We start from the raw sequence: 14,754 nt of genomic DNA on the forward strand, positions 1-14,754 counted from the left end.
TTCATTAATAATCCAGCCCAAGCAGTTAAGGGCAATTAGCGAAACAGCTGGTCTTCATCTCACCGATAAAGGCTGGTTAATAGAGATCTTTACAGCTGTTATAAACTTCCCCAAAGCAATATCTTCTTTAAAAGTTTGCATTAGTAAAGAACGTGGAGGGGGGATAAAACTTAAAAGAACCGAACAATGGGAAAAACTGGGTGTCATAGTTAGGTATAGAATGTCCCCTGAATGATCACGTACTAATGTCCAGAGTTGATGTGATTAAGTCACGAGGTTGTAATCTCATCAAATGGATTCGCTGGGTGGTCACCTGGGCAGGTGGAGTGTGGCTGGGGAAGGTGAGTCCCTGCACTTTGGTGTTTGAATCCCCTTGCTCATTTGTGCTTTCCTGCTTCCTGTCTCCATGATGTGAGAGCAGAGCCCTTCCTCCCTCCCTTTCTCTGCTCCCTGCTGCAATGCCCTGAGCTCGGCAGACTTGGCCTCCCATGGACTGAGCCCCAAATAATCTCCAAAACACCGTGAGCAAATGAGTCTGCCTTCCTCTAAGTTGTGTGGTAGGTTGTTTTGGATGATATCAGTGGCAGAGACACTGGGGTTCCCAGGCCTGAGAGGAGGGCCAGAAGGAAAATGCAACCTTGCACAGTGGCCTCTTTCCTGGCTGTTTCCATTCACCTGACAGAGTCTGACTCCAAAATCATCAGCAGAGTCGTGATGATCATTCCACTGGGAATCTTGGCTATCCCAAGAGTAAAGGGCAAGTTACGGCCAGCTATTCAAGCAGAGATGATGTTTACTGAAAGAAACAGGCAGGGTTACGGTCTGACAAAGGTGTTTTTCCCGATCTGTGGATTCTTTAGGTTGTTGAAAGTCCTACAGAGGTCTCATATGTAATATTCTGTAATCTGTTGACATAAGCTTTTATTTAGACATTTTTACAATACTGGGGATTAAATTCAGAGGCTCTCTACTTCAGAGCGATACCCTCTGCCCTTCTTATTTTGAAAGGTATTTTTTTTTGTGATACTGGGGATGGAACCCAGGGGCATTCTACCTTTGAGTTACAGCCCCAGCCCTGTTTTTTATTCTTTATTTGGAAACAGGGTCTCACTGAGTTGCAAAGGGCCTCACTAGGTAGCTGAGGCTGTCTGTGAACCATGATTTTCCTGTCTTAGTCTCCCAAATTCTGGAGTTACAAGCATGTGCCACCATGCCCAGCACTGAAAGGGATTTTTTGTTTTGTACTGGCAATTAAACCCAGAAACATTCTACCTCTGAGCTATACCCCAAGCCCTTTTTATTTTTTTGTTTTGAAACCAGGTCTTGCTAAATTGTTGAGGGTCTTGCTAAATTGCTGAGACAGTCCTCAAACCTGTGATCCTCCTGTTTCAGGAGGATCTCAGGTTTGAGGCCAGCCTCTGCAACTTAATGAGACACTGTTTCTAAAACAAAAAATAGAAAGGGTTGGGGTGTAACTCAGAGGTAGGATTTCTCTGGGTTCAATCCCCAGTCCCTCCCCTCCCCTCCCCTCCCCTCCCCTCCCCTCCCCTCCCCTCCCCTCTTCTCTTCTCTTCTCTTCTCTTCTCTTCTCTCTCTCTCTCTCTCTCTCTCTCTCTCACACACACACACACACACACACACACACACACACACACACTTAGTTCCCTGATTGTATTTTGCATCTACTCAAAGCTCATTTTGGCTTGTGGTGGTAATTGAATAACAGCTCCAAGAATAGTCATAACAAACGCAGCCAGCATGTACTAACCCCGCTCTCTGCTTGCGCTAAGCTAAGCACCTCACCCGCTGAATTTCCTTGACTTCTCACGCTAACTCTTTGAGGGAGGTACTGTCATTGTGCTTTCTCTACAGACAAGCAAAGCCAGGCCCGAAGAACTGCAGTGACTTGTCCAAAGTCACCCAGCGGGTCAGGAGCAGAGCCAGAGCCCTACACACTGGAAGTCCTCCACGAAAACAGACCAGCTAGAAATAAATGTTCACAGGAGTTCCTAGGAACTGCTGGTGGTAGGATGAATATAGATTCATTGAAATGTTTAGCAAGGATCTGCTAAGCAGAACAAAGCCAGACAGTGCAAAAATTGCTGCTCTGTGGGGAGCACTTGTGGGGGAGCCCCAGGGTCATCACTGTAGAACAGGGGTGGTAAATGTATCTACTGCACCAGCTTTGGAGAGGACTAAATGTCTTTTGCACACAAATTGTTTAGAACAAGGCCTGGCATGTGGGTACTGGACTTCACTACCATGAACTGACCATGTCGCTTAATAGTTAGAATCTGGTGCCTTCAAGAGCCAGGAGTTCTGGGTTCAAATCCCTGCTCTGCTGCCTCTTGGCTCTGTGACAATGGGCCTATTCTTCACCCTCCTTGTGGCTCTTTCTCTGTCTGCAAAATGGCATAATCATTGTTTCCTACTTTATACTAGGAGTTTTGAAGCTGTTCCTTGTAAAAGTACTTAGAGTGGCGGGCACATGATCCTTGGGTTTAGCTCTGCCTGCGGGCTTAGATTGGGCGGGGACACAGACAGGTGGCACGTCCATCCCCAAGGGAACATGCTAATATCAGCTAGAAGAGAGCAGAGCAACCCCAGGGATTCCCACACGTGGGTGGGTGACAGGCAGCCTGGGCTGGGAAGCTGAGATGCCACAGTGGGGAGCAGTCTCTGGGTGGCGGCGGACACAGTAGCACATGGCCCAGGGCGCCATAATCGCCCGTTCTAGACTTAGGCAGACAGAGCTACTTCTGTCTGTGCGCCGCCCTCCCTCCGGCCTCCGCCGGGCTCCGTTAGAGCCTAATCATATTTGAAAGTAGTTTTTATCTGTGATTATTCATCTGTATGTGAGGAGCTTACGTATCTAAGCCGCCACTTCCATCAAATCCAAGCACGTGGCCCTGTTAATACACAGAGGCCTGTGGCTGGCCGGAAACAGTCTCCAGCCCTGGCCGAGCAGGGAGATTTTAGGAATTAGAGGTGACCAGCTTTGGAGGAGGGGAGGTGGAGGCAGACGCAAAACAAACACAGGAGGACCAAGTGCAGGAGCTGCGGGCAGGCCCACTGGTCCACAGGTGGGTTTATCCTAGAGGCTCAGCTTCCTAGACTTTAATAAGACGGTGTCCAGGAAGATTACACATTTGTGGAGAGGCAGTATTTCATTCTCAGGCATTCCCCAATCTGGGGGGGACAAGGTGCAGGGCTGGGTTCACACTCAGATGCATGCTTCTGATTAATTCCCTGTTGAGGGGTAGTGGGTGCTGGGTAGAATTTTCCCATTCTTCCCAGGGTAGTGAGGTGCTAGCAAAGGAACTGGCCAAGGACAGTCTACAGCCAAGAAAAAGCCATCTGCTAGCCCTGTTTCTCCTGCTGATGTTTGTCTTATTTATTTATAGTGTTGAGATATAATTCATATAGCGCCTGATTCATCCATTTAGAGGTTTTTAGTGGACTCATGAAATTGTGTCTCCATCACCCCAGGCAACTTTAGAACATTTTCATAACCCCCAAAAGAAATGTCTCAGTAAGCAGCAATTTCCTGTTTCTTCACAGCCTCCCGCCCTCAGCATCCCCTGTGGACGGCCCTCTGGGTCTGCAGATTTCCCGCACCTGCAAATTCGACCAACAGCAGATCAAAAGTATTAGGAATACAAAGATTGCATTGTGTTGAGCATGTGTAGACTTTTTTTTTTTTTACGCTAAATAACACAGCATCACACCTACTTACATTGAATTGCAATGTAGAGATGATTTAAAGTATAGCAGAGGATGTGTATAGGTTACACGCACGGCTACATCATTTTATAATAGGACTTGGGCACCCTCAGATTTTGGCGCCCGTGGGCGTCCCGAGCCAACCCTCCTTGGATGCCACGAGATGACTGAAACCTACATCCTGTCTATACAGATTGGCCTATTCTAGGTATTTCATGTAAATGCTATCATATATTTCTGGCAATGTAATCTGTACTTGTAGAGAAATGTATATCTACTGACATGTATAAGCCTATTTATTTAAGGTCTAAAAACGGTATCATAGAAAATAAGATCTTTTATGGCTGTCTTCCTTCTCGTAGCGAAATAGTTTTGAGGTTCAGCTACGTGGCTCACCTATCAGTCCTTCATCCTTTTTCATTGGTGAATCATGTCTGACTACATGAAGATACCAACATTTTTCTTATTCATTCTTGTGCTGATAGACATTTGGGCCATTTTCACTTTTTGGCTACTATAAATGATGGACACGTGCTTTGACTTTGGGGGAGATATAGACGTAAGAATGGCGTTGCTGGGTTGGTTTCTAAGATGGCTGCACGTTGTATCCTGTTATTTTCTCACAACTGTATTTTTCCACAATCGTTGCTGGTTATTATTTATTTATTTCTCTCTGACTTTCTCTCTCTCTCTCTTTGTGGTACTGGGGATTAAACCTGGCATTCTACTCTGAGCTATACCCCCCAGCCACCCACCCATTATACATATGTGTGTGTGGGGGTACTGGGGATAGAAACCAGGGGCATTCTACCTCCATGCTACATCTCCAACCCTATTTTATTCTTTTATTTTGAAACAGGGTCTCACTAAGCTGCAGAGGGCCTCACTAACTCACTGAGGCTGGCCAGGAACCCCCCAGCCCTATTTAATTTTTACTTACGAAACAGGATCTAAGTTGCAGAGGGCCCCACTAACTTGCTGGACCCAAAGTCCTTTCTCGGCCTGTGGAATCCATTCTGTGCCTGCCACGGTGCCCCATCCGCTTCTTTAATTAATCCTTCCTCATGCACATTCTGTCTCTTTCCTCAAACATTTTTGGCATGCTCCTTGCCCAGGGCCTCCACGCATACAATATTCCTTTGCTTTGGATTCTCCCACCCCTAGGTATGCTGTGGCTGCCTCCTTTACCTCCTTCTGGTCTCTACTCTGAAGTTACCTTACCCACGTGTTACATTTGGATTGAAAACATCCTCCAAGCTGGGCGTGGTGGTGCACGCTTGTAATCCCAGCATTCGGGAGGCCGAGACAGGAGGATCGTGGTTCACAGACAGCCTCAACTACTTAGTGAGGCCCTCTGCAACTCAGTGAGACCCTGTTTCAAAATAAAGAATAAAAAATAGGGGTGGGTGTGTAGCTCAGAGGTACAATGAATGTCCTTGGGTTCCATCCCCAGTACCACACACTAAAAAAGAAAACATCCTCCGACCTCCAGTGGTAGACAAGGCAGCCATGTTGGGGGCGGGACTTGTTGCCAAGGCCGAATCCCTGGGGGCGTGGCCAGAAACAGTGTTTCCGGTTAGCAGCTGCGGCTTCCTGCATCTCTCTTCCCTGCAGCCTTAATCTGACTTAAGTGTGTATCGTCTCTCTCTCTTCCGCGCCATGATGCCCTGAGGACCTGCAGCCCCGGCTCGTGCTTGGCAGCTGGTCTGACAGGGGCTGAAAACTCCTTTACTGTGAGCAAATACAATTCTTTCTCCTCTAAGTTTTTCCTGTCAAGTGTTTGGGTCACACTGGTAGGAATTCAGACTCAAGTACCATGCTATGTCCCTACACATCTTATCTAAAATCTCACCCCCCACTAGCTCTTCCTCTCCCCTTCCCTGTTTTACTTTTCTTTAACACTTTTGTTTTGCTAATATTTATTTTCCCTGTTTATCTTGGGTTTTTTTTTTTTTTGCCTTCCCAATTCAAATAAATGCTTTCCAGAAGGGCAGAGTCATGTTACCTTTTCTACTGTATCCCCAGATTCTAATCATAGTACCAGCACATGGTACACCATCAATAAATAGATGCTAAATAAAATGAAATAAGCAGAATATTGTTTGCCTACTCCTTCGCATAATATATTTTTATCTTATTCTTAGGGACTATTCCATCATCATAATCACCTAAACAACTGTTTTTTTTTTTTTTTTTTTTTTTTGGTACTGGGGACATTCTACCTCTGAGCTACACCCCTAGCCTTTTTTATTTTGAAATCAGGGCTTCCTAAGTTGCTGAGTGCTTTGCTAACTTACTGAGGATGACCGTGAATCTGTGATCCTCCTGTCTCAGCCTCCCAAGTCCTGGGATGACAGGCGTGTGCCACTGTCCTGCTCCTAAACAGCTCTTAACATAGGAGCACTTTAGAAAACGTGTTTGAGGACAGAAATCCCGTCCTGTCTGTTCCAGCTGTGTAGCAGGTCCTGATGTACATATTCTCAGCTACTATTTGTAGGGCTTGAGTTTAGAATTATAAACACTCACCCAATTGTGTGTGTACATATTTAAATACAAACCAGTACACATATATCTTCCCGCCATGGCAAACAAACCTTCAGAATGACAAGCCTTTAAAAATACAAATGAAGCCAAGGTTTTATATGATCAAAAATGGGCACACTATCACCGGGCGTGGTGGCGCACGCTTGTAATCCCCGCGCTTGGGAGGCAGAGACAGGAGGATCGCGCAGGTTCGAAGCCAGCCAAGCGTGCTGGCTTAGGAGACCCTGTTTCCAAATAAAAAAATGTAAAAATAGGTCTGGGAGTGTAGCCCGGAGGTAGAAGGGCTTCCAGGAACCCCAGTACCACCAAAAAAAAAAAAAAAAAAAAAAAAAAATTGACACACAATCAAAGGCCACTCAATTAAATCATTACTGGACACCCAACTTGACAGCTCTGTGAGGAATCCCAAGAGCTGAGACTCTAATGGGTCAAGCAGTGGAAGGATTTTCTGCTTTATCGAAGAATGGAAGCGTGACGTTTCTAGTGGTGACAGCTCTCATCCACGGGGCAAAAGCATCGTCATAGTCCTGAAATATTCTCATCTAGAGATAAAGAGCTCAGCAGATGCCGTGGTGTTTGGATTAAAAAAAAACACCCAGCAACAACAAGCCACCCAACCCCACTTGATCAATTTTATTTGGGCTATTAGCGAATATTTGGCACTAGAGACTTCTTACATCAAGCAGTAACTGAATGTTAAGCAAACAGATGATCAATTATTAAAATGTAGCTGCTGTTACTGTAATCCTCTATGTTTCAGCAACACCAGCATTGGGAGGGGATGTGAAGTTAAAGGCATCCGATGTACAAAGAGAGGAAGAGAGCCATGCTCCCTTTGCTAACATTTTTGGGGAGGATCTAAAATTTTTCCATGGTGAGGGGAGACAGACAGACAGACACACACAGAGATAAATTTTGATGTAGAAATATCTGACCAAGAGCCCAATAAAACACTGTTCTGAGGCTTAGGGCCCCTGCAAAACCCAAATTTGCTTTTAATATGGGGAAACGCTTCTACCGTCCCTCCCGCTTCCTACACTGACCTCCTTTCCTCCTTCAAGTAACTACTGACGTTATTTTGTGTTTGTCCAGCATTTTGGGGCTAACTATTAGCAAATACTAATTTCAACTCTTATTTCAAAATTTTGCACCCTGGGTATTTTTGGTTTGCTTTCTTATTTACGAGGGGCCATTCTATATCAGCACATAGAAAATGTTTTCATTCTTCTTTTTTTTCAGCGCATACGACCTATGAGAGGTTATACTACATCTAACCAGTGTACTATAGCTGGAGATGGCATTGTTTCCTGTGATTTTTAAGGCCGAACATGCTGCTGTGAATAACCTTGCCCGTCCATGCGTGAGGTCCCTGCGTGTCTTTTACAGATATTTGGGGTACATTGTAGAAGTGGAATTTCTGGGTCAAATTGTACATGCATTTGTCATTCTAACAGATATTGCCAAATTGTCTCCTGCCGTGGCGATAACCACTTCAGATCCCCAAACAACGAATAACACTGTCTTATCTCCCCAAAGCTGGCTCGGCTTTGAAGATGTGCTCAGGAGAGACTATTCTGCTCGCGTCGGCTCGCAGGGGAGGACAGTGCTGCCGTACCTCATTCCCTGATTGCTGGTTTTTTGCTTTCTCTCGCCTCTCGCTTGCTGCAAGACAGTAGCCACGTTACTTAAGTCCCGAAGCCTCAGTTTCCTTGTCTGTAAAGTGGGGGCTCTCAGAGCACCTGCTGCTTCTGCAAGCGTTGGGAGGATTCCACAAGCAGCGGGGCGCTGAGACAGTTCAGATCAGCAAGTGCTTAAAAATGATTCCTGAGCCGGGCATGGTGGTGCACGCTTGTAATCCCTGCACTTGGGAGGTGGAGACAGGAGGATCGCGCAGGTTCGAAGCCAGGCTCGCTGGCTTAAGAGACCCTGTTTCCAAATAAAAATATATAAAAATATAGGTCTCTGGGAATGTAGCCCGGAGTTAGAAGGGCTTCCAGGAACCCCAGTACCACAAAAAAAACCCCACCCCCCCACATGTTGCGGGGGGGGGTGTGAAATGTGCGTGGTGTGTGTGTGGAGAAGTAATCCCCCCCCGCCCCCACCACACACACAGACAAACAGAAAAACCGTGGATTCTTGTCCTAAGCTAAGAATAAGTATTCATCTCTTGGACAGCTGCTGAAGATTTAAAGAAGTTTATTAGAAAGATAGAAATACAGAAAATAGAAATACAGCCCCATGCCGAGATGGCATGAGGGGATGACTCGAATGAGTACACCAAAGGGCTTACACGTGGACCGGACTTTTTATATCCATGACCTCCATCTTGTTTGCGTGGCTCTGACGTAGTGAACATCCCTGTAAGGTACCTCCCCTAGCAAGGTGTGGTAAGGTGTCTCCTTTCATAAAGGGCAAGGCCAAACCCTGCCCCATCCCCCCTAGATCATGTAGATCTGTCTTTAGAAAGAGGAAGCCCCAGCTCTCCTCTACTGACTTGTTAAGTACTTTGAGCTAGGTTGATTTACACTGGAATAGCTGCCTGTTGTTAGGCCGAAACCAAGTCCTTTCTTTATCCATGTCTGCCTCCATTTTAACACAACTATTTTGAAATATACCAATTATTTTCTTTTGAAATATATTAATAATCAGAGCTTTCCCAAATCTTCCTAGGCCATTCTTAATACTGGCGCGCGCACGCGTGCACGCGCGCGCGCACACACACACACACACACACACACACACAATGTTTCCTGTTCCTAAGAGGGTCACACGCAGTGTCCTTCAGAGGTTGCCCATCCGTGCCCCCTCCAGGCTACAGTAGATGAAAACGTCCGTCCATGGCACACATTACAAAGTTGCTGGGCATTTGTAATCTTGGCTCAAGGTAAACAGACAGGAGTCCCCTCTGTTGGTATCACTGGGGAAGAGGCATCCAGGGTTGTGATTGGACAAGGAGGTGGCACAGGTTGGTGGAGCAGGTGCAGAAATTCTGTGATGAGCCTTGGAGAGGAAAGCAAATGGATGCTTAGGAGAGCTTTGGAGGAAGCTCTCCACGCCTGCGCCTCTGGGCTGAGGTTCTGGGTACTGTCTGGTCTGTGGTGATCACCTGGTCACCCAAGGTTTGAGAATGGAGAAGAGCTACTCACCTGGGCCAGGTGGAACCGGCCGCATAGCTTCATGGTCAAAGCCTCTTTCTCTAGGGTCAGATGAGCCTGGGTTCAAATCCCCACACTACCTCCCCTAGCAGGTGGACCTGGAATAAGTTCCTCTTCCTCCCATCCCCCACGCCTTCTCATCTCCTTCTTTCCTTTCCCTTCCCTTCCCCTCTCTCTCTCCCTCCTTCTCCTTCCTTCCCTCCCTCCTCTTCCTGCCTTTTATCTTTTCTGTCAGGGATTGAACTCATGACCTCAGACGCACAAGCATATGCTTTCCCGCTGAGCTAGAACCTCAGCACCAAATCCACCTTCCTCCCTTCCTTCCTTCTTTTCTTTCTTTGTTTTTCCTTTTCTTCTCTCCCTTCTTCCTTTTCTCCCTCCCTTCCCTCTTTCCTTTTTCTTTTCTTTTAGGTGCTGGAAATCAAATGCAGGGACGTTCTACCTCCGAGCTACACTCCTACACTGGTTTTATTTATTTATTTTTTAAAATTTGGAATCAGGGTCTCACTAAGTTGCAGAGGGTCTCATTAAGTGGCTGCGATCCTCCGGTCTCAGCCTCCCGGGTCCTGGGATTACAGGTGTGCACTCCCACACCTGCGATTCACTGCTCTGATCCTCAGTTCCCTCCTCTGTGGGCCGAGGACAGATGCCACAGCAGAGGCATACCCAGGCCCTTCCAGTTTCACAGGGAGGCTGTGAGGATCCCCGACTGGAACGGCACCCGGCACCTCACACCATGCCCGGGACATCTTAAGCGGGTGATAGCTGTCAGCATGGCGGGGGTCTTCTCATCAGTAGGGCTTTGCCAGCTCTGTGTCTGGGACACAAGCAAGACCCTGAGGAGGTATGCATTAACAAATTCAAATCAGAAAATCAGAAAAGGCCCGTCTGCATGAATGTACAGTTACAGAGAGGGCAAAAAGAGGCCGCTCAGCACACATGTTATTGGCAACACAGCAAATCGAATCTGTGAGCGGCTCTCTGCGGAGGAAGGGGAGGGAGAGCCTGAGAAAGCCCCTGCCGGCTTGAGGCAGTAAATAGAATCCGAGCTGTATGGCACTGATTGCTGCTAATTTTAAGACACATCACAATCACAGATACTCTTTCTGCTCTCTACTTTTAAAAAAATGCTGCTTATTGGAGATGGATTTACGTGCAGGATCGACCCCCTTGAACCCTTTTCCTGTGAAGGATGAATGTTCCTTGGCCACTCTACCTCTCACTCGCTGCTTTACAACCCAGGTCTCCTCGGGGGAACTTAATCTTTGTGCCCTATTCTCCCCGCCTCGAGGACCCTAATCTGTCTGATGCTAGACTTGGGAAGCTCCTTCTCTTCAACCAGCCGTTACCCACGTGAAGAATTTCCCAATAACACCAGCTCCAATGGCCTTTTTTTCTGTGTCTCCAGGAGAGTCTATGTAATGTTTCTTTTAGAGCATTTTCCCCCCCAGATTGGGATGTGTGTGTGTGTGTGTGTGTGTGTGTGTGTGTGTATTTATCTGTCTCTATCTTTGCACTGGGAAATCTTTGAGTTGAAGATAGGATCCCTCTCTCCTTCTCTTCTTTTGTCCCACATGTATTAAATGTCAGGCCCTGTGTCTGGATCTCGGGAAACAGGAAGGAATTAAACACAGCTGCTGGCCTGGATGGGCGATCTCAGCACGGGGTGGGAAGGAGTCAAGAAAGCATCTCCGAGCTAAACGCCTTTTATGACTCTCTTGCTTCAGCTTCTAGCTGAGCCCAGGGTGTGCAACGTGGTGCCCATTTTACTGTTGAAAAGCCGGGGCCACGGAGGGAACATAAATCCTAGAGAACACAGAGCTGCGAGGGAAGGGGTGCCCATGGAGGAGGCCAGGCCTGTCAGCGTCATGGCCGTGGGACCTGTCCCGGCGAAGGCCTGGGGGAAGGGGCTTCCAGCATGAGGCAGTACACAAGGGCTGGGGGGGTGAGAGAGCGTTATCTTGGGGGAATCACAAGACTGAGACTTGTGATTCCGATATTTGTGGAGTCGAGCACATAGTAGATGTTGTCAGAGGGCTCTTTTGATGCAGAAGTCCCTGGACTGGCCATTCAGCTCCAGTTTAAAATTCATGACGTTCCTCCAACCCTGGGGATGCTTGGACCAATTCCCTGGATTGGGAGAATACGTCCATTTCATTCTCCTAAATACAGCGCAGAGGCATCTTCTCTTACCTTCGCTTTTTATTTTTATTTTTAATTTTTTTTGGTGGTTCTGGGGGCAGAACCGAGGTGCTTTCTACCTCCAGGCTAATACTCCCAGACCTATCTTATATTTTTATTTGGAAACAAGGTCTCACTAAGTTGCTGAGAGCCTCAATAACTAAGTAGCTGAGGCTGGCTTTGAACCTGCGATCCTCCCGTCTCAGCCTCTCAATCGTGGGGATTACAAGCGTGCGCCACCACGCCCGGCTTACCTTGGCTTTTTAAACGTCCAGAGAGCATACATATCCTCCTTTGGGTTGTTTGAACTGAGCAAAGCCTTGGGCACAGGTGGGCAATATTTGGGTGGCGTTCCTTGACTGGAGCTCCCTATAGGCCACACGGCTGTGGGGTGCTTAGAAAATGCGCCCTAGCTGGGCATGGTCACACGTGCCTATAATCTCAGGACTTGGGAGGCTGAGACAGGAGCATCACAGGTTTGAGGCCCACCTCAGCAATTTAATGAGGCCCTCAGCAACTTAAGAGTGCTTCAAAATAAAAATATAGGGCTGAGCATGTAGTTTAGAGGTAGAATATCCCTGGGTTCAATCCTCAGTACCACAAAAACAAAACAAAGCAAAAAAGCTTCCCCTCACAGGTGGGAGGCCAAGCGCAGGGAGCCTCGGTCTTAGGAAGCTGCTCTGTCGTCTGGCTCAGATTCCCAACCTTCCATCTCTTCTGCATCTTTTCTCCTCCCCAGGGCCCTGGGGGATACCTTCATGGCCTGGATGGGCAGATGGGGCAGGTGGAAAAGTTCTTCTCTTCCTCTCCTTTTAGTTCAAGACACTTTGCCAAGGCCAGGCATGTTCTTTCTATTAGGGCAGGCAATTAATAGAGCCGACCCTGGAGCCAGTCTGCTTGGGGTTCAAATCCTGGCTCTGCTACGCGCCCGCTTTGTGACCTTGGATGGGTTACTAACCATCCTTGCCCTCCAGTTTTCCCATTCCCCAAATGGGGTTGATAATGGTACCTATTTTATAGGGGCTCTTAAGAATTTATTTATTTATTTATTATTTCTTTTGCGGGTCTGGGGATGGAACCCAGGGGCATTCGACCTCTGAGCTACACACCCTGCCCTATTTTTTATTCTTTATTTTCGAAACCGGGTCTCACTGAGTTGCAGAGGGCCTCACTAAGTAGCTGAGGCTGTCTGTGAACCACGATCCTCTGGTCTCAGCCTCCTGACTGCTGGGATTAGAAGCATGTGCCACCACGCCCAGCCGGCTCTTAAGAATTTAAAGGAATTAAATTATTTAAAGCACTTGGGCCAGTACCTGGCACATTGTAGGTGCAGTGTATAGGCGCAGCGTGTATGTTAATTATAGTGAGGCGATGATGCTGACAACAGTGGTAAGAATTAAAATGACCCAGCTGTGCTTGGAGGTGCATGCCTATAATCCCAGTACGCCTGTAATCCCAGTACTTGGGAGGCAGAGATAGGAGGATTGTGGGTTTGAGGCCAGCCTTGACATCTTAGTGAGGCTATCAGCAATTTAGTGAGACCCTGTTTCAAAATAAGATTTAAAAAGGGTGTGGGGGGTGTAGAATACCCCTGGATTCAATCCCCAGTAGCATACACACACACACACACACACACACACACACACACACACACACACATACACATACACACACACATACACACACACACACACACAATTAAAATGATTCTATACAAACACCCTTCTCTCTTCTGGTTCTTTTGTTAATGACCCATTTAATTCCCACACCCTACCCCAATGAAAATGACTTCTTTTCTTCATAAACAGGGTGAGTTTGGACCTTAAGTTTATAACTTCAAGTTTAAGCTGTCTAGTGTGACTAACAAAGGGGGAAAACATTTCTTACATTTGTGAAATGTGTTACATTTCACAAGAAAATCACTGGAATATGCACGTGTGTATTGTAACTCAGAGTTATTGACAATTAGAAGAAATCTAAAACCTAGTTTGCTGATGGAAATGTTGATGAGTCAACCGAGGTTCAGAGAAAAGGGCTGTCTAGTCCTGACTGCGAGGTCGGGCAGGCAACGGGCTGGAACTAGAACAAGTCTCCCGACTCCTGCTCAGACTCCTTGCTGTGATCCGTGGTCAGGTAAGGATATTCAACTACTCCCTGAAGCTTCTCTAACTTCTAAGACAGAGGTCAGCAAATGTTTTCTGTAAAGGTCCCAGTAGCAAATCTTTTAGGCTCCACATCGGGCATGGTGGCACACGCCTGTAATCCTGATACTTGGGAGGCTGAGATAGGAGGATCACAGTTTTAAGACTATCCTCAGCAACTCAGTGAGACCTTCAGTAACTTAGCGAGACCCTATTTCAAAAAATCAAACTCCTTTTTTAGGGTTTGCAGGCCATGAGTCTCTGTCATAACCACTCAGTTCTGCTATTGTAGTATGAAGGCAGCCATAGATGGTATGCAAATGAATGAAGGTGGCCATGTTTCAATAAAACTTTATTTATTAAAAAAAAAGGAGTGGGCCAGATCTGTCTCATGGGCCATGGCTATGGGTCTCTGTTCTCTCGCTTCCCCAGTTGAAGTGTTAGGAAGAAACATTGAATCAATAAATACTTCTCTACATGAAACAGAAGGTACTAGGCCAATTCTCGATACGAAGAGTTGGGCAGAGAAAAGGGCTGTGGCGTGTAAATTAATAAGGACAGTCAAGAAGAAGACAGCTTTACTTTTTCAGCTACGTCTGCTCCTCTTTCATTTCTAATTTATTTAAGGATGAAAAAATAGAGGTGGAAATTTTCTACATTAACAATGAGATTAAAAGAAAGACCCCGTAAAGTGGTGTGCTGGTTACCATGGTAGTCCTGGTTCAACTTCCCAGAAACCCCCAATAAAAGGGCAAGCTTTTATCTCTCAATTTTAATCTATAGTATGAAAATTATCCATGAAGCTGCCAGAGATTAGTAGGCTTTATTAGGCTTCCAAAAAATAAACAGAAGAGGAGGATGTGTTTGGAGATGTTCTGCTTTGGTGTGAGGGAATCAGGCCGCAGTTAATCAGGTCTCTACTTCAAGGCTATGGTAGCAGGCAGAGTGAGGTCTAGTCTTTATCAAGTGAGTGGACAGTTAAAAAAATGCCACCAACTGGTCTCTTTGTG

Source organism: Muscardinus avellanarius (assembly GCF_963383645.1).
Source record: "Muscardinus avellanarius genome assembly, chromosome: 10".
NCBI classification, from domain to species: Eukaryota; Metazoa; Chordata; class Mammalia; order Rodentia; family Gliridae; genus Muscardinus; species Muscardinus avellanarius.